At 38.4% G+C, this 26379-nt stretch overlaps 1 protein-coding gene across 9 annotated transcripts in view; it reads left to right on the top strand.

Annotated features, from left to right (window-relative positions):
• Window positions 1-26379, top strand: part of Rbpms (RNA binding protein, mRNA processing factor) — a 173213-nt gene that overhangs the window by 11033 nt on the left and 135801 nt on the right. The gene's annotated exons all lie outside the window — the stretch shown is intronic.

Genomic DNA, 26379 nt, shown 5'->3' with positions numbered 1-26379 from the left:
TTTAAAAACCCTGATGTGTAGAACAATACCCAGCACTGCCCAATACATTATTATTTGTGAAATGAATACAAACCATTCTTCAAATGCTGAAGCCTGTACACGTTTTTCCCTATGGTTTTCAGAATAAATTTTCACTATTTCTGCCTTCAAAGTGATCTTTCCTGGATTTCTATCTTCTCTTTATTACTCCAGAAACCACAGTTATCATCTTACATCCTTTTGAGTCAGAATTCTCGTCTGGATGGTCGGTGATGGTTCTCTTGTGGGGGTTGATAATGTATTCACACATAAAGGAATCTTTTCCTTTGTCTACCTAGTTCCATGGAACCAGGAGACAAATGCAGGCCTGGCATGGAGTGACTGAACTTTAGTAAAAGTAGGGCAACAGGAATGTGATTCCTATTTCATAGATGTAAATCCTTGATTGCCAGGGTTAATGCTAATATCCCAAGTGGAATTGATTTGTATATATAGACTTACCACTTTTGGTCCTTTAGTTTGAAGTCTAGCCTTAAGGTCGCTGTGCTTTCTTTTGCCTACCAAAAGAAAATAGTACATAACTCAGGATAGTGTTGGCTTCAGATAGACAAATCTAGCCTTTAAGCACCACAAAGGGGCATCTAATGTGCTTTTCCAGCTCTAGGGGAGCCTCCTCACTAGCCTTACAGATCCTGGAGCTTTCTTTTTTTGCCTCCTAGTAGAAAAAAGAAAGATGTAAATCAGTGTTACTTGGCATTACACTGCCCGGCCACCTGTTGATCGAGCAGACCAGTATACTCATGAAAATGCAGAATCATTGGATTATCTCAATGGCATTTATGTACATCCCTGACTTTGGTCAGACTTCTTCACTCCCCCATCATCCATTATCTGATAATCTCAGAACCAGTAGATTATAAAGCTTTAGAGAAGTCAGTTTTTAACTAATTGTACTCCTCAGATGTTTTTCGATTCATTATTATCTCTTGTGTTTTCTGTGGGACCTAGTCAGTCACTTAAGCAGCTCACTTAAGCCTTTGTTTCCTTAAATAAAGGTAGGGATTGTATAGAAAATATTGCTGTTCATTAACAGAATCCTAACGCCCATGTTTCCATTTTTCTTTTCCTTGATGTGATAAGAATGCCTTATGACATGGGTGGGCTGTTTGGGTAGGGATAGTTTTAAGCTTTTTAAGTGAAAAAAACTTTTAGATCTCACTTACCTCTGTTTCATTTGTTATATTGTGGAAGTACTGGACTTTGGAAGGTTATTTTAAAAAAAAATTTCATGTGCCTGATTTTCATACCTGACATTGTTTTGTTTTGGTTTTTACTAAGCAAGTCAGTACCTCTCTATGTGAAATGGGTGGGAGTCTGTGGGTGTGAGCTAAAGTCAGGAAATGACCCTCTCTAAACAAAAGGACTCCAGAAGGCCCATCCTGAGTCTTTGTGTTGAGGAGGGGTTATGCAGAAAACCAGAGCTAGGAAATGAATCTGGGCTTTAGCTATTCTAATGGAGGAGGGGAGAAAGGAGAAGATCTGCTCCCAGCACGCCCTCCTAGAGTCTAAGTGCCTGGCAGCACCCACTGCGAGAGCCAAAGAAATGCAAGAGTAGGTTCACCGATTCTTCAGGACAGCTGGGCTTCCTACTACCCCCGAGGGGGCGGGGTGGGGGGGGGAAGGAGAAAAAGAACCCTCTTTGCAGAATTATACGCAGTGACATTCAGCCTTTACATGGGCTTTCAAATTTTGCTCAGAAAATCCCATGGCCCTCAAACTGAGAAATACACACAGGATGGGGAAAGCAAAAGAAAATAATTTTTGTATGTTTGATTCATAACATAAAAGTTTGGGTGCTGTAATTTACTAACCAAAATCCTGAAAATAAATTTGAATTACTATGTCAACTACTATCTTTTCAGTTTGATTACTCCATAGTAAATAATGCCTATAAAAGATAGTATATAGACCAACAAAGAAGGGATTTGTAATCTTTGAAGTGTTAGATGGTGGATCCATAATGAAGAAATATCCCCTTGCCCTGCACTGGAATGTTCCCTCTTTCCACTTCAAAGTGACCATTCACTTTGTCAGTATTTGTTCAGCAGGATCCTGAATTTATATTTCGAGCTAAGTAGTTAGGTCTTATCAGAATTATTTTGCCTTTATAAATTCTTGCTGACTTGCAGCATTGAACTTCTGTTCTTCTAGAACACTTTTTCCCCCTGGAATATAAATCTTTTCACAAATAATTAGAAACACGTTTTTTGGAGAATGATTTTGTAGTTTACTCAATTTTTAGTTAAAAACATCAAACATCTTTTCAGAGAAAAAACATTGTTACACCACTGTTTTTAGGCTTATTACAAGTATATTTTTAGAAAGGCAGGCTAATATGTTTGAGCAGTGTGTGTGTGTTAGGGTGGAGGGGTGGAATATTTACTTGAAGCACCAGATATTTAACAGAATTGCAGAGATAAGATTAAAGTTGCCACTCAGATCTCATTTTGAAAGAGTTTTGTTTATGTAGTAAATGTGCGGGAAGACTGTATTTTAAATATGAAGCAGGGTGTGTTCAGAAGAAACCTGCATTATGGTAAATTCCAAAGTTTGTAGGTACAGTTTATTCTATTGCAAATTCCAGTGTCTGAAATGTTGGTAGGTTTTCTCATTTTCTTAATGCATTTTAATTTTATTGTTATTTTTTGCAGTGCTGGGGATTGAATACAGGGCCTCCTGCATGTTTGGCAAGTGCTCTACCACTGAACTTCTTCTCAGCCCTCCTTATGAAAATTTTCAAACTGTTAGCTTATAACATTAACCTTTTTCAAATTATCAATTTACAAATATAGAAATTTATATTGATTTGGATTCATTTGGAGGAGCTTAGGAACGGTATATGTTTGGCATGTTTTTTGTTCTTCTGATGTCACTTATTTTCCTGTTACTACCTATGATTTCTATTTTTACCTAGTGTGCTCCATCCTCTAAGCTACTACCTGTTCAATATCCAGAGGCAGAATAATGGCACTCAGGTGATTGCATTGAGAATGTTTGGGTCTCTGCCTTGCAAGCGTAGCTTGGAAGAACAGTCACAGAAGACCAGTCACAGCGGGTACATTGCTTGTAGGTTCATTTATGATTTAGATGGATTCAGGAATGTAGTATATCTGATTTTGTTAGTGTAGGAGCTGGTTTTTCCGCAACTCTAAACATTCATGAAACTACTGGTGAGCCCCAAATCAAAGTACAAACAGGCATGTTTGTCCATGCTTTCTATGTTCTTAAAAGATCAAAGGGAAGTATCTTGCCCTTTGCAGGACCAGCATCTGTTGCCATTTGGTCATAGTGCACCCAGCCTGCTGACTCTGAATCTTAAGAACAAAAACAAAAGTCCATGGGGAGGAAGCAGGGACTCTAAAGTACTATGGGCTTTAGCCATTATGCAACCAAGATATTTGGGGTTTTGAGTATAGAACCCAGGGCCTTGGGCGTACTAAGCATGAGCTTTGCCACTGACCTATACCCCCAGCCCTACCTGAGATGTCTTGATCATTAACTGTCCCCTCCTGTCTGTTCCAGGAAACCTCATGGGAATTTTCATCAACATGAAATTGTTTGTTTCTCTTGTAATATCATGAGTCATGATTAGACAGAGGAATCCTATTGGTGACCTTACCTTAAAGTCACTGAAAAAAAATGTTATTTTTTCCCAATACAGTAATGAATCTTGGGAGCTTCTGCATCTAAGATGATCCAGGTCTAGAAATCTTGCAGTTTTATCTTGTCCTCTCTTCATTCCAGTGCTCTCTGATATCTCTCTACTAATCTAACTAGCATTATATTTTCCAAATTGAAGTTGCAATCATATTCCTTAGAGAGCCTTCTATAAATACCATCTCTCCTTCCCCAGTTTTAATGAATTAATTTGCAGCCTTATAGAATTAGGGAATTTCATGTACAGGGATAGAATTAGGGAATTTCATGTACTGGGATAGAATAAAAAGTAAGCTCATGTTCATAGTAAAGCTCTGAGGTGGTTTCTAGGATATTCAAGGTCCTCATATTAGAAATTTCTAGCAATCATTTCTATAGCAAGTGGGGCACAGCAGAGATTTTTGTGCCAGGTCTTTCGTGCCAAGTATGGGTGGTGCTCCCAGCACTTGGGAGAAAGAGGCAGGAGGATTGGAAGTTCAAAGCCAGCCTCAGCAATTTATGGAGACCCTCAGCAACTTAGTGAGACCCTGTCTCAAAATGAAAAAATAAAAAGGACTGAGGATGTAACTCGGTGGTAAAGCGCCCATGGGTTCAATTCCCAGTACCAGCAACAAAACAATAAAGTCTTTTTTTTTTATTGGCAAATAAACTCAAAAATATATTATCTCCTTGCCCCTCCCATCAGAAAACACAGGTAAACAAAAAAAGGAAAAAAGAAAATTGTACACTCCTTTCCTCAGATGTATCCTTTTCTCTGCACATACACACAGACATGAGTGCACACCATCTGTGTTAAGATCATAATGTGTTTTACATTTGATTTTTTTTTCACTCAACATCATTATGATTGCCTTTGCATGTCAGTAGTTTTCTTTCTGCAGCCACAGTTTTTAATTCATACTGTGTCATAGTATGAATGTGTCTTAAATGTATTTATTAACCCATTACTTATTATGGGGCATGGAACTTTGCAGCTTTGTGATATAAACAGTTCATCCTCCCAGCTAATTCTGTGTGTATATCCTTAGTGATTTCCTTAACTTAGTCTTAAAAGTGGAATTTATGGGTCAAAGGTAATATATTCTTTTAAAAACATTTAATGTTTATTGGCAAGTCTTCTATAGAAACGCTTACTAACTTAATACCCATCTCCAAGAGTATCAGCAGGCCCATGTTCCTGCATCCTCTATCCCTACAGTTTTAAAATGTTTCAGAGCATTGAAGGCTGTAGCTCAGTGGCAGAGCGCTTGCTTAGCATGTGTGAGGCACTGGGTTCCATCCTCAGTTCCACATAAAAATAAACAAAGGCATTCTGTCTGTTTACAAGTATAAAAAAAAAAAAGTTGCAGAAGTTGCTTTATCCCTGTGGAGTTTTTCATATTTGTATTCTATCCCTGCTTCATAATTGATATTCCAGCCTGATCTATGCAACACCTGGATGTTACATTGAGTTTTTTTTTAATCCATTTCAAGACAATACCTGATTGCTTTGATAGGCACTACAATGGCTAGCAGATAATTTCTGGGAAATGCAATGGAAAGTGTTAACTTTATGATAATATGTATTAAATGCTTGATATATTTTGCTGGCTGTTAATGTCTGCTGATAAGGGCTATATATTTGGGTGTTTTGTGTACCTGTACAGAATCTCATTGAATTAGCTCTAACATTTGTCAGGTGAACTAATAACACTGCTAGTTCAGCTGTACTGGAAGTTCCATTCTGATTTTATTTATGTTACAGCATAGAATTGTGTTTCAGAATCAGTGGCTAAGACCTTTGTCTCTATTTTTCTGGTCACATGACTGGTTTGCCCCTGAGGTGATGACAATCTTAGACATTGGTCAGTTTCACAGAAATTTTGGTGGACAGCTAGCTGATTATATATCTGGAAGGAACTTTATAATTACAGTTAAATCAACAGTACCTTTTATTGGGTGCAGATCAAGATACACATCTACTTCTGAAAATGTTCCCTTCCCCTCTCAGTCGAGGAAGGCCTGGAGCTCCAGTGTGGAAGCCTCCACAAGTACTCCTCGACCATTCAGGGCATTCTTCCGCCCCCACCGCACAGGCTGTTTTTGCTGCGGATGCCCACAACATACCAAGAGCCAAATACTGCCTCAGGAGTGCAGCTCAGGTCTCCCCGTGTGGGCAGGGCAATCACCATTAACCCCAGCCCACAGGCCTACTTAATTGTTACCAGAACATTCTGTGGAGTGTACACCCTTCCACAAAGCCTGCACACATGTTGTTTGAGTGTGACTCTAGGAAATGAGCAGATGTAATGGAAGCCTCGGTCTTGACTCATCCTGTTTGTTATGTGAGTGGAATTTGCATCTCTTTTGGCATTTACTCTAACAGTATTTCAGGGTAAATTCCCATTGAGCTCATGAAATACTGAATTTTTATGCATCCTAGCACCTTTCTCAAAGGAGCTGGAAGCTCCGTGGCAAATAAATGCATGCTTCTTTTCCTGGAGTCTTTGATTCAGGTTGATAGATGGCAAAGAGAACATTGATTAGTGGGGAGAAGGTATGACTCCTCTGGGGTACAGTGATTGGTATTTGTTGAAGGTAGAGCTAGAGCCCAGTGTTGTCCTTTCTGCAAGATGTAGAAGTGACTACACAGTTTTTCTGTCTACCTGGAAAGATCCCAGTGGACACGGGAAACAGTGGGAGAATAAATTGAGATTCTATATAAATGGACAACATTGTGTAATATACAAGGAGAGAGCAAGAGAGATCAGTGTGGACCAGAGTAAAACAGGTCTTGTGGAAAAGTGTGGGCCTTGAGGAACTCTTTAAGATTTAGATAAAGAGAAATGGGCCCTGAAGTAGGAGAGTTTCAAAGCCATAAGTTGGAAGTAGGAATGATGTTAGTTTTGAAGAAATAAGAAGTAAATGAATGGTACATATTTGGGCGTATTTTAAAGAATTTTTATTCATCTGACATTGGTTTCCCAATCAGTACAAAGTTAGACATCTGTAGAACCCAATGCCAATATGCTAAGCCTTCCTTTCCTTTTCCTTTACCTTTTTTTTTTTTTTCTTATTCTTCTTTAATATCTTAGTTTGCAAGGCCATGCAAGCTCTTCAGAGGAGCATACAGGTAAAACAATGAATTTTTCTCTTTGCCCCCTTAACTTCCTTGAAGCCATTTATCTATCCCATAATTCCAATTGTTAGTCTGTTCCTTCATTTTGCCTTTTCTGAACAGCATAGCTGTTTATCAGTCATTGGTGGCTCTTAATCTTGAAAACTAAATCTATAATTTCTAAGTGATATAGTCATTCCAAAGATAGTAAATTATCCAGAGATAAACTTCTACTGTATTAGGCCCTGGTGATAAGGTGAGCAGCAATCTGGCAGTGTCCTTGATGGTAGTGAGGAAGTGTATATGAAACAAACAAAAGCTTAAGTAAATATCAAATTACAAACTGTGTTAAGTGCCATGAAGGACACGCCTCGCTGGCTGGTTGCAAAGGGGGCCTTTTCTACTTTGTCCTAGTTGCATTCACCTTGGTTCATGTGTGTTAACTCATTTAATCCTCACTACAGTATGATGTAGCTACCAAGCATTCTCATTCCTAAATTTACAAGCGAGGAACCGAGGTGATTGAGTTAAATTTGCTCTAAGTCACAGCAAATAAATCACAAAGTCTGGATTTTAACCTAGGCAGTTAATTTAAATCTGTCTTATGACAGTGTACGCACTGCTAGTTTGGACTCCTCTTTTCTTAGAGAAGTTTATTTCAAGGAATCTGGAGTTCACTTAAGCCTAACACTTCTCAGGATCCTGCCTTCATAGAGGAATTTGAGACATGGATCTTGCCTAAGCCCTTTGTGATAAGTCATGTGGTACCTTCTTGTCAAGGAGGCAAGTCACTCAATTACAGCATTGCTAGGTGTCAGAAAATCTGGGTGACCTTTGACTTCCTTTGCCACAATCAAGTCTTTACCCCCTTTCCCACTGTATCTGGGGGAACTCCAAATCAGATCCTCAGACCCTAAATTGACTCTCCTATCTTTAGCTGGTTCAGCACTAATGGCAGAGGCCTTTTCCACACCTGTAGTCTCCATTAATCAATTAGCACCTGAAAACATTTAGAGGCTCTTTGATCAAAGATTTGATATATATCAGAATGTTCTGAAGACCTCAGAGTTGTCTACTGATGTACACCACCATTTTTTAAAATATTTTATTAGTTGTTGATGGACCTTTATTTATTTTTATGTGGTGCTGAGAATCGAAGCCAGTACCTCACACAGGTTGGCAAGTGCTTTACCACTGAGCCACAATCCCAGCCCCTACCACCATTTTTATTCTTGTAATAAGACACAACGTTTTTAAGATATAACTCACATACCTAAAAATCTTCCCCTTTAGTAAAATAACTGAATAGTTTTTAGTATGGAGTTGTATAAGTAACCATAATCACTATCTAATTTTAGAACATTTTCTTGCCCTCCTCCCCGTCTCAAGACCCATTAACCAACCACTCAACATTTCCTCCTTCCCCAGCCTTGACAACTACTAAATTTACCTTTTATCTTTATGGATTCTTATTATGGACCTGTCTACAAATGGTAGGATACAATATCAGCCTTTTGTGTCCTGCTTATTTTACTTGGCATAACTTTTTCAGTGATCATGCTGTAGCATGGAATGGATATTTTGCTGCTTTTTGTGGCTGAATAATATTTTCACTGTATTGATATACCACATTTTGTTTATCCATTCATCTGTTGATAAACATTTGAGTCGTTGTGACTTTTAGGTGCCCACTTCTTCTAAGACTCACTCACCTCCAAGTCCCTGAATTTCTTGTTTACCTTGAGGGACTTTGTTACTTATTAGTCCACGGGGCTTTCTAGCCTGTTGTCACTTAACTGACTTGGTTGCATCCTGAATATTCTACCTACTATTTTTGCTTATATCCTCTCATATTTCCTCCATGGTCTGTATATGTTTTGAATGTGTCCTCCAAAGGTTCATGTACTGAAGACCTGGTCTACAAAGTAACAATCTGGAGAAATGGTGACTCTTTAAGACGTAGGGCCTAGTAGAGGATTCTGGGTCCTGGGGGCGCCACCCTGGGAAGGGGATAATGTAGTTTTCCTTGCCTAGAGTTGGTGAGAGTGGATTGTTATAAAGTGAGGCCTCTCCATGTGTTTGGCCCCTCTGGTTACCTTTCTTCTTCTCCATGTGAAGCAGCCAAGGGTCCTTGCCAGGGCACCAGTGCCATGCTGTGTCAACCCTTCAGTTACCAGAAGCATGATCCAAATTAACCTCTAGTTTATACCCAGCCTCTTGATGACAGTCTATATATGTTTGTTAATTTGGACCGTGAACTTTTTAAAATTAAGACAATTTATTTAACAAATACATATCAAACACCTACTAAGTTACAGGCACACAGATTGGCTGTTGGAATTAATGCACAAAGCCTAGAACCCTGTCTTTTAGCAGATTTACATTCTAGGAGAGCTTACATTCTTGGGTGTCCTTTCATTTTTTAAAAAATATACAGTTACACAGCAAAAGTGAGGAGCAAAGGAACTCAGTGAATAAAAATACAAAATAGAGCTGGGCATGTGGCTTAGTGGTTGGTTGCCCCTGAGTTCAATTGCCGTTAACTCCGGCCACCTCTCCCCCCCACCAATACAGTTAACTTGCTACTTTCTTACATTTCTAGCACTTGGCTTCTAGATGTCTTAAAGGATAGATTTTCAAACATTATTTGATAATTCACATTGAAATTTTCTTAATAATTTTCAAAAATTTAATGAAGTCATTTAATCCTGTCCCAATTGCGTGGGTTGCTGTCTTCCTACTGGCGCTGTAAGCATAGTTTTGCTGAGTTTTATTCATGAAGGTCAAAGGCTACTAAGTATCCCCATGGAATATAAGCAATCTTGGGGAAAGCACATCTCTCACATCCTCCTATCTGTGTTTTCACTCCACACCCTGGCCTGCACTTTGCTCCTCTTCCCAGCTTGTTCAAGGAGGAGGCTCAATTATTTTAAGAATTGGAATCTTGTGGGGCCCTCTGTGGTTGATAGAGGAGGGAGTCCAGGAGTGGGTTTCTCATTTACTGTCAACATTAAAAGATTTTCCTCCAACCAAGGAGTGGAAGGGCAGGGGGCGGGGGGCGGGGGACGTGCTGGGGATTGATATTGGCCAAAAATTATATTACTATCTGGTATGCATATACAAATGTGTAATAACAAATTCCATCATTATGTATAATTGTAATGCACAAATTCAAAAAAAGTGAGGGAAAAATTCTCTTCCTCCTCCTGTTCATTAGTTCATTAGGGTTCATTGGACCTGAACCAGGTGACTAACACGGGCAGCCAACTCCTTACCCACCTAGCTGTTATTAATTACAGTTAGATATCTTTCTTCTATACTCTCTTGTGGAAATGATAGTAGTGTGGCTCTCCCAGAATACTATGAGTATTAATGAGTTAATATTTGTAGAAGCCTCTGGAAATGTTAAGTGCCTGGTGGTGTTCTTATCTGCTGTGGAGCTCAGTTGCCTTATAAGGCTGTCCACTGAGCTGTGGGACCTCTGTGGGGAGCTGGACCAGCACTGAGCCCAGATGACTGTGGCAGTTCGTGACAGTGTTCCGGGAATGGGCTCAGATTTCCTATTTTAATACTGGTGATACCACATTTTTGCTAATCGTTAGTGTTGGTCTCACAAGTATGTTCCCCTGAGTTTTATAACATCTATTTTTAGCACCCCGCTTCATGATTCTTGCCTTCTCAAAACCAATTATAGTAAAATCCACTTGAACAGAAATATTCCAGTTAAGTCTTTAATTTTTCTTTTCTTGGAAAGATAGGCTACTTATCCCAAAAATTATTTAAAGTAAATTCATTCTTTCCAAAATTTTATGTTAAAAAAATAAAACATTCCAGTAGTGCTCTCTTTTTTTTTTAATCAGTATAAATTAGAATGTACAAATATGCTGGTTGCAGTGGTGCACGCCTGTAATATCCCAGCTACTTGGGTTTCTGAGGCAGGGGGATTGCAAGTTCAAAACCAGTCTCAGAAACTTAGCAAGGGCCAAAACAACTTAGTGAGAACCTGCTTCAAAATAAAAAATAAAAAGAGCTGGGATAGAGCTTAGTGGTAGAGCACTCCTGGGTTCAATCGCTAGTACCAAAACAAATAAATAAATTGTATATCTATTCAATGTGGATTTTTACAAAAGTTTGTTCACTTTTCATTGGAACAGACGTTTCAAACAATCATATGAACATGGAAATTTACACATTCAAAACTGAATTTTACAGTTTTTCTCTCTTACTCTGATTGGATTGTCTGTGTAACAGCATAGACTTATGTTGTCATAGACGTTTTTCCTTTTTTTTTTTTTTTTTTTTTGGTACCAGGGATTGAACCCACGGCGCTTAACCACTGAGCCACATCCCCAGCCTTTTTTATTTTTTATTTTGAGATAGGGTCTCACTAAGTTGCTTAGGGTCTTGCTATATTGCTGAGGCTGGCTTTGAACTTTCAATCTTCCTGCATCAGCTTCCCGACACTCTGGGACTACAGGAGCATGCCACCACGCCTGCTGTCATAGACTTTTGAGCTGGAAAGAACTTAAGAAGTATTTGTGTTCAATGCCCTTACCTGAACAATGAGGCAGCTAAAGCCCAAGATTGGGTCTGGAACACATCTTTTTTTTAAGTAGGTTACAGTATATTAACTGGCATTGTTCTAATGTCTGTATTTGTCTCTGGAATAAGAGAGGAGTATCTTTCTGGATCCCTTGAGGTCAAACAGGATAACCACCATATGTTGCATAATTTGGGGCAGGAAGGGGGTGCTTGGGATTGAACTCAGGGGTACTTGGCCACTGAGCCACATCCTCAGCCCTATTTTATATTTTATTTAGAGACAGGATCTCACTGAGTTGCTTCACTTTTGCTGAGGCTGGCTTTGAACTTGCCATCCTTCTGCCTCGGCCTCCTGAGCCACTGGGATTACAGGTGTGCGCTACTGAAACCGGCTGTTGCATATTTTAATTCATGAAGCAGAGATGATGATGATAGCTACTCAGTCTGCTTCAAGAAAGATGCTACTACAGGTGAATGCTGTAAAAAAAAAAAAGAGAGAGAGAGAGAGAGAGAAGGTTCAAGAGAGTGGTGGAAAGTTAGAATATTACTTCTTATATCCTTGTTGACTTCAGAAGTATTTGGTCTATTCTTTTTATATTTTAGTGTTACCAGCACAACGGGCATTGGGTCATCTAGATTGGCTCAGTGGCTCATTTTCATTAATGATACACTTGTGTTTGCAAGAACAAGTGGCTTGTAAGTAAACAGAAACCCTATTTAGAGGCAGTGAACAAATATTTTTGGTGAGCCTTGGACCTCTGTATCTGTGAATGTTTGTAGGCAGTCACTTGTTTATAGGAAATGTTGCAGGATTGAAGAATTTTGGCCCTAGTAGTGGTAGGCAATGGGACAAAGTAGGCAGAAAGGGTTGCGGGTTAGCTCATTTGATTAGAACAGTATGCTAATGAACTCAAGGTCACTGGGCCATCTGTGTATGGGTCACCAGCTCTGCTCTTCTGGGATTCCAGACCTTGGCCCAGAGACTGGGTAATGTGTGTCATTGGTCATGAGGCTGAAGCAACAGATAGATCAGTGCAAATCCATCCTCAGACCCAGAAAAAGAATTCAGAACACACATCCTGTGGTTAGTAGACTGTTTATCGAGCTCTCATAACATTTAGAAGTTTTTGTACAGTTTTCTTAAGCCTTTTGCTGATCACTAACAAAGTACGTATTATTGAGGATCCTGGAAAAATGAAGAAAAGTACCAGGAAGGAAATCAAAATCATATGTTATCCTGCTGCTGACATTCTGGATTTTTCTCTTCTTGACATTCTCTTCCCTTTTCAGCTTTCCTTTTCCTTCCTGACCCTATCCCTATAATTCTTCTTTATGCCATTTTCCTTGGTTTGGTCCTGAAATAATAGTGTTCTTAGCCCTTTGTTCTGTATCTTCATTTCTCATTATCTTACACTCCCATAGGTGGTGTTCTTTGTCCCAAACTTCTGTCTTAAGCTCCAGAATCAAATATTCAAGTGTCCACACCACCTCCAGTTGGATATCTCCCCCACACCTCAAACTTAACATATTCTATAACTAATTTCATCATTCTTGCTCCCAAATCTGCTCCCTGTGCTCCCCATCTCTAGGAGTCACTCTTCACCTCGGTGCCCAGCTCACCCCTCTCCTCCTTAACCCATCACCAGACTCAACAGTTCAGTCTCCACTATATCATTCAAGTCTGCTGACTTATCTCCATCTTTTCTATTATTATTCAGGTTCAGGCCACAGTAAAGCTTTAGCACTGTTGGATCAGCTCTGCATCACTCTTTTGCCCCATCCTTTCATACTTCTCAGTAATATTTCAACAAATGCAAATATGGTCTGTCATTCTCCTGTAACTGTTTCCCTTTGCCAGAGAATTTCATCTGTGACCTTTCTCCTGCAGGATGTGTGCTTTTAGTCATACTGAGCTTCATACATGTCTTTAATGATGGGTCTTTGATTTATTTAGTAAATGTTGTTACCGATGATCTGCCATGGCAGACACCAGGTTCTGGGAACGTGCTTCCAGAGACTCCAAGCACGAGCTGGGGAAAAGACCAAGACAGACTTGGGAGTGGGCTTGATGGGAGTGGTGGTAATGACCCAGCTTTGGGAAAACCTAAGGCAGGGCTCTGCATATGCAGTTAATTTCTGGTGTGTTGGCCGGTGGTATGTGTATATACTGTGCATTGCACAATCCCTGGGAGCTTTTCTGCTGGGCTTAGAAGGATGACTCCTTGGAAGAAAGCATTTGCACAGAGAAGTGCATCCTGATTTGGAGGTTAAGGAGGCAGTTCTGGGCATGGAACCTCGAACCTCCTGCATGCTAGGCAAGCACTCTAGCACTGAGCTAAATCCCAGCTCCAAGATGTCTTGAGTTCCTCCAAAGTAAGTGCCTCTAGGTTGTTAGTTTGGTTTTGTATTAGCTTTATACTTAAAAGTAACCATGTACAGGGTTAAATTTGAATGGAATACAAGAAATCCCTTCTGTAACATTCCACGTGATGTTATATTGCAATGAGGGAATTACAAAATTGGGAAATCCCTGTGAGCCAGGATATAGCTTGTTTTTTTTTCCCCCTGGATATATCCATGACTTATGATTTGCAAGAGTTCCGTATATACTGTCCATGTCCCCAGCTTCTTCTTGGATTTCATTTTGCATCCCCCCCATGCTAGATAATTTAAACAAGATGATAAAGCATAGGAGAGGCCCTCCATTAGTGGAGTTAATGTTTGTATAAATGTTAATCCATGAGAAATAGAATGTTTTTTGCACTCCAGCTGTACATATACACTCTTCTGCCCTCATTCTGCCCTCTTTATGCCTTTCATTGTTTTTCTTTGGAGAAGCTTGTTCTTCAAAGGAACAGATACCTCTTTTTACCTACTTAAGGAATACAGTAAAATCTTTTGTTTGTGATTACTTAAGTCTGTTAAAAATAATGTTTTCAGATATCTTACTCTCATATAAAAACAAAAAATATATCACAATGGCTGGGTAGTTTAAGTTTTTACCAGAATGTTTGGAATTGTTGGAGTCGTCTCTGTTTTCTTTCTTGCTATCTTCACAATACTGATTCACAGTGAATCTTAACATATTTATCAGTGACTGAAATCAACATGGAGGCTTCTTAGGAAACTTGTTTTTAATAAACTTTTAGAAAGTTGCAAAAAAAAAAAAACCTTTAAATACCATCTCACCCCATTTTTCTTTTATTAAAGATATTACAAAGTAGTGTGATTTTTAAAAAATTCATCAAATAAGTTAAGAGTTCCTCAGTATTTACCCCCTGTCCTATTCCCTGTCCCAGAAGTATAGTCAAAATTAATATGCATCTTTTTATGCACTTACATTCTTAACATAATGGTAAAATGCCCTTTTTTAATATTTCATGCTCCCTCTTTTAAATTTTGACAGTAAATTTTAAATCCTTCAGCTGGGATCAGTGTATGCAGCTGTAACTCATTCTTCTTAATAGACACATAGTACTTCATTGTGTGGATGTAGTTATATATTGTAATCATTTCCTGTTGACTGACATTTGGATTATTTTTAGTATTTCTGTTGTTCCTAATGCTTCATAGGAAGCATCGTTGCATGTGCATCTTTGGGCACCGGTGTGATGGTATTTCTAATATCGTAGTATAGTTGCATTTTATGCACTAACTAGTATTCAGCATGTGTAGATTTTGTAATTAGAATATCCTTTTTTTTTTCTGGGCACTGTGCCACATGTCTGTAGTTCATTAACTTGGGTAGCTGAGGCAGGAGGATGGCAAGTTCCAGGCCAGCCTGGGCAACTTCAGAAGATCTCAAAATAGAAGAAAAAGAGCTGGGGATGTAGCTCAATGGTAACCTAGCATGCTGGAGGCCAATGTTGACTCCCCAGGACCCCCCCACACCCCACACCCCCACACAAACAAAACAAAAGGAATGTTCGTTTATGTTTTGCCTGGGTGTTTTAGTTGCCAATGGACCTTTTTTTTTTTTTTTTTAATGTAGATGGACACAATACCTTTATTTTATCTGTTAAGTTGTATGTGGTGAGGGGGATTGAACCCAGTGCTTCATGCATGCCAGGCAAGCACTCTACCACTGTGTGTTCTTTATGATAAGTATATGTGGTTAAATATAGTGTATTTTTTTATATATGTGATCACACATATTTGAATAAACCACATACACTTGAACAACTTAAGGGTTACCAAAGGAATTTTTTAGAAGCCATATGCCATTTTATAGCTTACTCTTTAACTCTAGAATTTGAATCTAATGTAAAGATTCTTAGAAATGAAATTTCTGGATAAAGAAATTGTGTACATTTAACTTTTTAGTGTATAATACTGAATTGCCCTTAAAAAAATCAGTTAACCAATCTATATGCCCTTCAATAGATGAATGAAGGAAGCTGTGATATATATCCACAATGGAATATTACTTAGCATTAAAAGAGAATAAAATTATGGCATTTGCAGGTAAATGGGTGGAGGTGGAAAATATCATGCTAAGCAAAATAAGCCAATCCCCCAAAATCAAAAGCTGAATGTTCTCACTGATAAGTGGATGCTGATCCATAATTGAGGGGGGGGATGGAGGAACTTTGGGCCAAAGGGAAGGGGAAAGTGGGGGGGTAGGAAAGATGGTGGAGTGAAACATCATTTACCCTAGGTACATGTATAACTAATTGCACAAGTGGTGTGACTCTACATCATGTACAACCAGAGAAATGAAAAGGTGTGCTCCATTTGTGTACAATGAATCAAAAAGCTTTCTGCTGTCATATATAAGTGATTGGAACTAATAAAAAATAAATTTTAAAAAATCAGTTTATAGCCTCATCTTGGGTCCTTTCCTTCCTATCCTTTCCAACATTTAGATATATTATCTTTCTTAGCCAGCAATTGTTGGCTGGAAGAAGGCATTTCATTATTATCTTAATTTGTATTTTTATTATAAATGCATTTTTATGTTTTATTGAATAATTTTTTTCATCATTTGGTTATTTATATTCCTGTCCAGTAAGTGCCTGTTTTTTATTGATTCCTAGGCACTCATGTATTGTAAATGCTATTATGTTTCTTATTATTTTGGAAATATTCCCCCAGTCTTTTGCTTGTCTTTTAAATATAGGTTCATACTATCATTATTGTTGTCAATGTGATTATATAGCTAGAAAATCCAAGATTATCAGTTGGGGAAAAAAATAGAATAACAAACTTTATTAAGGTAGCCAGATAAGATCAACACAAAAATCAGTTAAAAAAAAAAAACCCAAAAAAACCTGGATTAAAAAAAAGTGGCATTTATACACAATGGAATATTACTCAGCATTAAAAAATAACAAGATCATGGCATTTGCAGGGAAATGGATGGCATTAGAGCAGATTATGCTAAGTGAAGTTAGCCAATTCCTAAAAAACAAATGCTGAATGTCTTCTCTGATATAAGGGGGGTGACTCAAAATGGGATAGGGAGGAAGAGCATGAGAAGAAGATTACCACTAAATAGGGAAAAGAGGTGGGAGGGAAAGGGAGGGAGAAGGGGAATTACACGGAAGATGAAAGGAGACCCTCATCCTTATATAGAATACATGTATGGTGATGTGAGGGGGAAAAAAAAAAGAAGTGTGTCACATTAGATTGGGTAGAGAGAAGTGATGGGAGGGGAGGGGAGGGGAAGAGAGGCTAGGAAGGGCAGCAGAATAAAATAGACACTAGTATTGTTGTATGTATATACGTGACTGTATAACCAATGTGATTCTGCAACCTGTACACTCAGAAAAATAAGAAATTATACCCCATTTGATTCAAATGTATGATATGTCAAAAAAAAAAAAAAACCCAAAACACACACAAAAACCCACCTATCAATTAGAAAACCACTAATTGATTAGAAAACTAAGAAAAAGATGTCATTCTTGGCAGCAATTAAAAACAATAAATTAGTCTGGTACACAATGGGGCATGCCCATAATCCCAGTGGCTCCGGAGGCTGAGGCGGGAGGATCTCGAGTTCAAAGGCAGTCTCAGCAACTTAGTGAGGGCCTAGTGAGACTTGATCTCAAAAAGAAAAATTAAAAAGGGCTGGAGATATTGCCCAGTGATTAAGTGCCCCTGGGTTCAATCCCTAATACCAACAAAAACGATAAATTTTTAAGAACTGCTTGAAGAATACTGTATTCTGAAGAACACTAAAGAACTGAATAATTGGAGGTATAGACTGTATTCACAGGTGGATATTATACAATTTTTAGTTTCTCCAAATTAATTGAAAAACACAATTCTGATAAAATTCCAAAGTACTTTTGAAAGAATTTGACAATCTAATTTCATAAGTAAACTGGACTCCTAGATGTATATAAAGCGAAGATGTATATAAAGCTTTATATACTAGATGTATATAAAGCGAAGAAATTTTTGTAAAAGAACTATTGGGAGGGGCGTTTTCCTAACTAGATATCAAAACTCAGCTTTAAACTCCTATGGTTAAGAGACAAATCACCAAATATGTATACTTAAGCCTAGGAAGGTAAAACAAATTAGTTTAAGCTCATTTAGTTGGGGCTTACTTATTTATTTAGTTATTTCTCAGTTTCTGGACTGATTGCATGTGATTCTAACTTTTAGCAAGGTTCCCATTTGGGCATTCTTTTCTGTCGGTTAGAAAAATATTATCTTTTGGAAAAATAATTTATGCAAGGACTCAATCCATTGGACAGTCAAATAGTTTTAATAGTGGTTAGAAAAGGAAAATGCTAATGCAAATCATGCAAGTCTCTGTGTGTTTCATGGTCTGGTGTTTTCCCTAAAAATACTTCTTTCATTCCTGAAGCAGCATACTTCAGAGGTGAACATTGCAAGTTAAAAGTTTAAAATATCTCTTTGAAATAATGAAAATGTTCATTTATTTATTTATTTTCCTCCCTTGCTTTATATTGGTTTGTGCTGCATTGTGAAGACAATGAGTAAAAAGTACAGGGATTGGAGGTGATTGAGAATCTATATGTAATAGCTTGTGTGAAAATTTGGTAGTTTGGCTCTTAGGGATTTTTTGTGTCTATGTACCCTGTGTGAGCTGGTCAGCTGCAAAACCTTCTGTTTAGCAAACTTGATAGCATCTAGGGTGGAGCAAAGAGGGAAACATGTTTAATCACATACAAAGAAAGCTTCCTGGCACTAAGAAAATTATCACCAGACAGCAGCAGGCACGCTGATTTAACTGCAAAAACTTGCAGCAGTCATTATTTTAAGTCAATTTCTCAAAGAAAATGTAGGAATTTCTCAAAGAAAATGTAGGAATGACAAAAAATTTCCTAAAGCACAGATTTCATATCCAAATATGATGTTTAGTCATCTTAAATTTGAGAGCACAAGATCACATTTTCTAGGTACTTACTATATGACAAGGACTATAATGCCCTCAAATTCCTGATGGACTGACTAGGTAGGAGGACGAGGTAGGAGGACTAGGTAGGAGGTGTCACAAGACTAGAAAAGTCTTATTACTATAACAGATAAGAATAAAATACTGTGAGTTGGAAATTGAGGAAAGATAGCATTTGGGTTGAGATGTGTTGGATTATAATGCGCAAATTTGGGCTTTGTTTAGGCATGAGAGTTCTATAGCACTTCCTTTGTAGGAACTAAATAAGGTACAAGAGAAACCCAAATGTATGTTTTTTAGCATATTTAAACAAATCTGAGGATAGATTTTAACAAAACCTATTTGTGCTATTAAGGGAGAGATCACATGGTGATACAGGAAGCCAGAGAGACAAGGCATTTTCTTATGTAAACTAAGACCCCAGAAGTCATAGGAAAAATACATAATGTACCTTCATGGAAAAAATGGAAGGCTGGGGTATGGATTAGTTAGTGAAAGAGTGCTTGCCTGATATGCTCAAAGCTCTGGGTTTGATTCCCAGCAGTAGGGGGGAGTGAATACAATAACTTCAGAATAGTATTGAATCAATGAGTTGTATTGAATCAATGAGTTTTATTGAGACAAAGTTGCATTTTTCAATAAATATTTGTTTATGTCTACTATATGTGCCTAGGGAACTCATTGAAGAAAGGAATTCTATTACAAGGGAAGATCTTAAAGTAGCATTGAGACCTAGCTTAAGGCTTCTGAACATTTGAATTGTGTATTACAAAATCCATGGCTCAGGCCTCCTGTGCTATGTGAGTAGGAAGGCTACCCAGCCTCACCTCACTTGTTTACTCTGGGTACTGAACCATGGGTTTGTTAACCAGTTTCCAAGTCTAATCTACCAATTCTCACCAGAACTTTTTTATTAGTGAGAAATCCAGACTCTCAGACATTTGTAATATTTGTCCCTTATCTTTTTGCTCATGTGTTCTGTCACCTTGTGGGTATTTATAGGTTACCAGTTCTGCTTTTGTTTGAAGACCTGTCTGGCAGGGCTTGATACTTCTTTCCTCTTTGTGCATGCAGGGCCTGGTTGCCTAGTTACCTCTGAGTGGGGATTGGTCTGGAAAGGGGAGGCCAGCAGAAGCTGAAGTTAGGCCTGTCCTTGTTCTCCAGTCTGGGCAGGACTTCCAAGGACTTAAGGAAAATCTATTGTTCCCTTCCATTTCTGTTTTCCCCTCTCTTAAACCTTTCTTTCTTCTCTTAGTTTTTCATTTCTGCTTGTATTTTAGGCCCAATGGTATCAATCAGGACCAAAGAATCTGCAAAGTAAATTGATGGAGAAGGACTTCCTGGAAGTAGTAAATCACAGTTTAGTTTTTCAGAGACAAGTAGTCACCTGAGTAAGTTAAAAAGAAAAGATGCTTCTCGGGGAGAAAGGCATGTTGGCGAAGTTTTAGGGAGTCTCCATTTGGAACATTTTTATGTCTTCATAGCATGTGAATTTTGGAGTCAGCTGGAATATATTTGGCATCTCAGTTTCTTACCCTGGCTCTATCACTTCTTAGCTGTTATCTAGGGCAAGTTGCCTCTTATCCACAGAGGGATACATTCAAGACCCCCAGTAGTTGCCTGAAACTTTAGATGGTGCCAAACCCTTTGGTTATAGTTACATTTTCATTGCTGTAACAATACCTGAAGGTAGATAATGTACAAAGAAAAGAAATTTATTTGGCTTATAATTTTGGAGGGTCAAGAGCATGGCATTTTGTGTCACATTATGGCTGTCATCATGGTGTGAGTATGTGCAAGTGGGAGAGATCACATGGTGAAATAGGAAGGCCAGAAAGACCAGGGAAAGGCCAGGCTTGCTGCTTAAGAACAGTCCTCTTTTGAGAACTAATCTTGATCTCACAAGAACTACATTAATTCCTTCTCAGGTCCCCCTCCCACCAGGACCTGAGAACCTTCCTCTAGGCTCCACCTCTTAAAAGTTCCATATAACCTCCCACCCCTGGCCACACTGGAAGACCAACCTCCCAAAACATGAACCCTTGGGGGATACACTCAAACTATATCACTTACATATACTGTATTTTTTTCCCACTAGGCATACATGCCAATTTAACTTCTACATTAGACATGAAAGATTAATGATAATAATTAATAATAGAACAATTATAACAATATGATATGGTAAAAATCAGGTGAAATTCTAAAATATTTTACTTCCAGCTTTTCATGTAAAAGCAGTACTTTATGCTTTTAGCATGTCTGATTTGTCAGCATCACTATTCTTACACTTTGGTCCATTAAGTAAAATAAGGGTTATTTGAACACAAGCAATGTGATACCATGACTGTAGATTTAATACCCAAGATAGCTAAGTGACAGACAGATAAGAGTATAGAGCAAGGATAAGCTGGGCAATGGGATGATTCATGTCCTGAGTAAGATTTCATCATGCTTATTTGGAACAGCATGCAACTTAAAACTTATGACTTGTTTATTTCTGGAATTTTCCATTTAATATTTTTAGGCCACAATTTACTGTGGGTGACTGAAACCATGGAGAGTGAAACGGTGGGTAAGGCAGGGAGGTACTGTACTTAGTTTCCCTGAGGCTAGTTCTTCTTGTGTACATTTGTGGGAATAACATAATCTATGACATGGGGTTGAATATGGAGTGTAGCATTTTAGTTATAGATATAATGCCAATGCCTCAATAGAATTTAAATAATGTATTCAAAAATGGGAAACTGCTGGTACTATTATTTGTTTTTGAAAGAGAATGATATTTTTTAGACAAGAAATGAGGTCCATTTTGGGGGAAGGGAGATCAGTCCAGGAACTCCTGCTTTGTAACACTGGAAACTTAATTATATATAAATCAGTTACTTAAGATGCCTGGTTATGTTGGATTCATAATTAGGTCCATAGTCTGCTCTACTTGCTGCTGGGTGACCTTTAACTTCTCTAAACTTTAGCAAGCAGAGAATGACAATATTATGCCTATTTCATGGAATTATGATGATTAAATAGAAATACTGGTATGTAAAACATGTTGCACCATGTCCAACACAGAATTTGGTCTAGAAAAAAAGTCTATTTTCACTTCATAGCTTTTATTTTTTTTCTTCTCCCACCCCTGCCCCCCACCCTCAACCTTTTTTTCTTCTTCATTGCAGAGGATTGAATCCAGAGCTTTGAGCATACTGGGCAAGCACTCTACTACTGAGCTTTTATATCCCCAGCCCCTATAGCAACTTTTAAGGCATAGTAAAAGCAATTAATACTCAATAGCAATTATATTATTGTTGCTTTCTATGTCCTTTGAAGCATGACTATTCTGTTTCCAACCTTTTGACATGCCCACATTTTGTTTTCTAGTGAAAATAGACTAATTTTCATTAGCCTATTATTAAGTGTTAACTCTTTTCTGTATTATTACTTTTGTAGTTTTTTGGGGGGTCTTGTTTTTTGTTTTCCTCATACTGGGGATTGAGTTCAGGGGTGTTCTACCACTGAGCCTTACCTTCAGCCCTTTTTACTTATTTTGAGACAAGTCTTATTAAGTTGCTCAGGGTGGCCTTGAACTTTGAATCTTCCTGCTTCAGCCTCCTGCGTTACTGGGATTACAGGCATGAACCACCGCACCTGGCTTCTTTTTTTTTTATATAATGAAAGATGGGACAATGACTTTTTTTTTTTTTTTTTTTGGTGGTGGTGCTGGGAATTGAACCGAGGACCTTGTGCATGCAAGGCAACCATTACTACCAACTGAGCTATATCCCCAGCCCTTCTGGCTTCTTTTGTAGAAATTCCTATCTTCTTTCAAAAGCTAAGGCTAAGTTCCTCATAATGTTGCAATGTATATAGCATGAGTTCTCTTTCACTATTCTCTGCATCTGTGATTTAAATATGTATTTTATAAGTAATCTTAATTTTCTTTAACAGCTAGCATGGGATTAACATGAAGTAGGGGTTTAATAAATGGCTCTTTTATTCAATTTCTTGATTCTTAAAATATTTTTCCTTCCATTAGCAGTTTAACTATTGGCACTGTAGAGATTATCATTTTTTTTCACAATTGAACATTGGACAGATATGTCTTATTCTTTAACATGCTTTTTCTTTATTGTAACAACTACTTTCCTTAACCAAGAACTTTTGTTAAGAATTATTGTATTTGTTACACACCTACTATGTTCCAGATACTGTTCTTAACATTTTTACAAACATTAACTTACCAAGTTCTGATAGCAATTGTGTGAAGAGGTACAACTATGATCCCTGTTTTATGAGTGAAGAAACACCAGGAAGGGCAACTGACTTTCCTAAGCTCACATCTCCCTGTTGGTCAAGGCTGGCATTTTGAACCCAGATAGCCACTGACTCCAGCAAGTGTATCTTGTTTATTTAAAGGCAGGGATTGAACCCAGATCCCCACACAAACAAAAGCACATTTTCTACCACAGAGTTACACTCTCAGCAAGCCGTGGGATTTTTTTACATGCTCTGCTCCTTGCTCCCTAGCCTGCCAAGTGCCTGAAGCCTGAGCAGCTTGTACACTGCTTTTAAGATGGCAGCACAGAGTTAAGGCAGAGTGAAAACTAGCAACGGAAGACTTGTGATACATTGAAATGCTGGTAATGTAAGATGTGAGTATGTTGACAGATGCTGGATCCATGTTCATGGTCCACTAGGGGGCCAAATTGCCCATCTGTAAATAAGGTTTCTTGTGTTCAGACTTCTTGGTAATTATTTTTCAACAGGGGTCAGTCATCCTTTTAATCTTGTGGTAGAAAATTAAAATGAGTTTCACTGAAGTGTGGTTTATTTTTAAGCTTTCTTTTAAATATTTAGAGAAGTACCTGGCCTGTGGATCCAGCTGCCTGGATTTCCCTACTGTTTTTATGGCTTTCTTGAGGAGAATTTGATCACATATGGGAGGGGTGGCTCTACCTTATCAGTAAATCATGAGTATTTGGGGTCCTAAATAGGTGGTGGGCTTACATAATAGACCTGAATAAAGTTATCAAACATTACTAGCTAAAAGGCCTTTTGAACAGAGTTTGAGGCTAAAGTGTTTGTCATGATTTCAAATAAGACATGAGAGCAAGCTAGAAAGGGGACTTGCTTATTTCGCAGTGATTCTGTGGGAGGGGGTGCCTACTGTGTCTTTGGGTTTCTCTACCTATTGTAAGTTGCATGGAGATCTGGCTCCAAGCTTGTTTAAAAGCAGTGATTGTTAAAAATTGGGGGGCAGGGAGGCGGTCATTGATCCCTTTCAGGGTCTGATGAAACCCCTGGGTAGCATCCATAGAAAACATACATATCATTGTTTATATTGTTCATAACCCCTTAGGCATCACAAATCTAGCCTTTAGAGCCTAGATTTCATAGGAAAAAGTTTCATAGAACTTTTACTATTTACTGTGCGCCATCCTCCCCTTCTGTGTACCCACCCCTTCTGTGTCCCATCCTCCACCTGGATTGCTTGGTTAAAGTTCAGCAAATATGTTTATTATACTGATGCTCTTTGACTTATTTGGGGCTATGTCCTGATAAACCCATCATGAGTTAAAGTATGGCAAGACAAAAATGCATCGGATACACTTAGCCTATTTGAACATCCTGTCTTAGCATAGCGCACTGTAGTGTCTTGGTAATTTCCCCTCATGATCCAGGGACTGATTGGGAGCTGCAGTTCTGCCAGTGGGAGAGAGGGTGGTACCTGTGAAAGATCAAAATTTAAAATCAGAAGTACTGTTTCTCTTGGAAGCGTATGTGTCATATACATGTCAATGTATTGCTTTCATACTGTGGTAAAATTGACAAAAAATTGTAAATCGAATCATCCTAAACCAGGGACCATTTATATTTACATTCTTCTTGCAACCTAGGATTCTTTTGCATTTTAAAGCCTTTCTGAAATAAATAAAATAAATCTCCTAAGGCATGGAATTAACATCCCCTCAACGTCCATCAGATGTTATCACTTCAAGAGGTGTACACCTGCTTTCCTAGGCACCGTTAGCCAAATAGGAGTTCACAGGGAAAGGGGTCCAGTGGGCTAGCCTACAAAATCCACTCTCTTGCTCCCCCGGAGCTGTCCTGTCTTCCTTACCCTCCTGCCCCACTGAATTCCCTATGTTCACTCACCTTTTTGTACCTTGGCACATCCTGTACTCTACCTAGAATGCCCTTCTTTCTTCACCCTAGGAATGCCTGCTCATCTTTCAGCGCTCAGCTCTAGTTGGGGCCTTGCTGAACCCTGGCAACCTCTTTCTCTTCCTGTGTTTCCATAGCAAGTTTTAAAAGCCTTTGTTACAGACCACATATCATGTTGTAATTATTTTTTATATGTTTGGCAGACTCCACTGCCTATAAGCCAAATGCTTGTCTTTATCATCTTTGATCAACATCAGCATGGTATCTGTCAGGTGCTGAGGTGTTGCTATCCAGAATTTAAACAAGTAAGCTATGGAATTAAAATGCCAGCATTCAAATTCTGGCTGGGTTACTTCAGGAAAATTCATTTCTTCTCATTGTGCCTTTGTTTCCTCATCTGTGGGCCTTTGAAGGGGCAGGGGGAATTGAGCCAGTGCATAGAGTTAGAATAATGCCTGATATATGACAAAATACTCAGCAAGTGTTAACCATCCAGATCCTTAATCATAACAGCAAACAGTATTATTGAGTGAATGTGAAACTTAAGAATCCAGCATAATTGAAGAAAACATTATTTAGACTTAGGGAAATTCAGTCAATTCTGCATTCTCATAAGTTTATATTATCATAAATGAACTGAAATATATATTTCTTTATAGGATTCCTAGAGATGCTTGGTAGGACATTTTCTACGATCTACTATCCATTTCTTTAAGTTAACTGTCATGTGTGTGAGGGCTTTAAGCATTTAGGAGTAGATACTGTGAGAGTATAAGGCTTTTTTTCCCTTGAGGGTAGGAAATACCATGTATATTATTTTAGTGTCATGATTAAATTGTGCCAAAAATTTCATTTTGCAAAACACTTTTCTGAGTAGCCCCAGCAAGCTTTGGGGAGGTTAGCAGGGAGGCCACTACCATCTGTAGTCTTACCAGTAACATTCAGCCCTGTGGGAATCTTGTAAGAAAAAAATAGCAAAAACATTTGCTCCCACTTCCACAAGCCACATGTGAGAAAAAGATAAGTGTCATTGTAGGAACTTTTTCCTTAGTGTATTTGTAGGTAGGACAGAAATATCCTGCTCAAATATGGAGATACCTCAGAAAACTTGGAATGGAACCACCATTTGATCTAGCTATCCCACTACCACTCCTTGGTTTATACCCAAAGGACTTAAAATCCGCACACCACAGTGATATAGCCACATCAATGTTTATAGCAGGTAAACTATGGAACCAACCTAGGTGCCCTTCAACAGATGAATGAATAAAGAAAATGAAGCATATATACACAGTGGAATATTACTTAGCCTTAAAGAAGAATGAAATTATGGCATTTGCAGGTAAATGGATGGAACTAGAAAATATTATGCTAAGTGAAATAAGACAATCCCCAAAACCCATAAGTTGAATGTTTTCTCTGATAAGTGGATGCTGATCCATAGTGAGGTGCAGGGGGGTGGGGTGGTAGTGAAGAATGAAGGAACTCTGGTTTGTGTAGAGGGAAGTGA

This window comes from Marmota flaviventris, chromosome 3, assembly GCF_047511675.1.
Source record: "Marmota flaviventris isolate mMarFla1 chromosome 3, mMarFla1.hap1, whole genome shotgun sequence".
Lineage (NCBI taxonomy): Eukaryota > Metazoa > Chordata > Mammalia > Rodentia > Sciuridae > Marmota > Marmota flaviventris.
The sequence above is the reverse complement of the archived record's forward strand: the minus strand, read 5'-3'. Positions and strand labels throughout refer to the sequence as shown.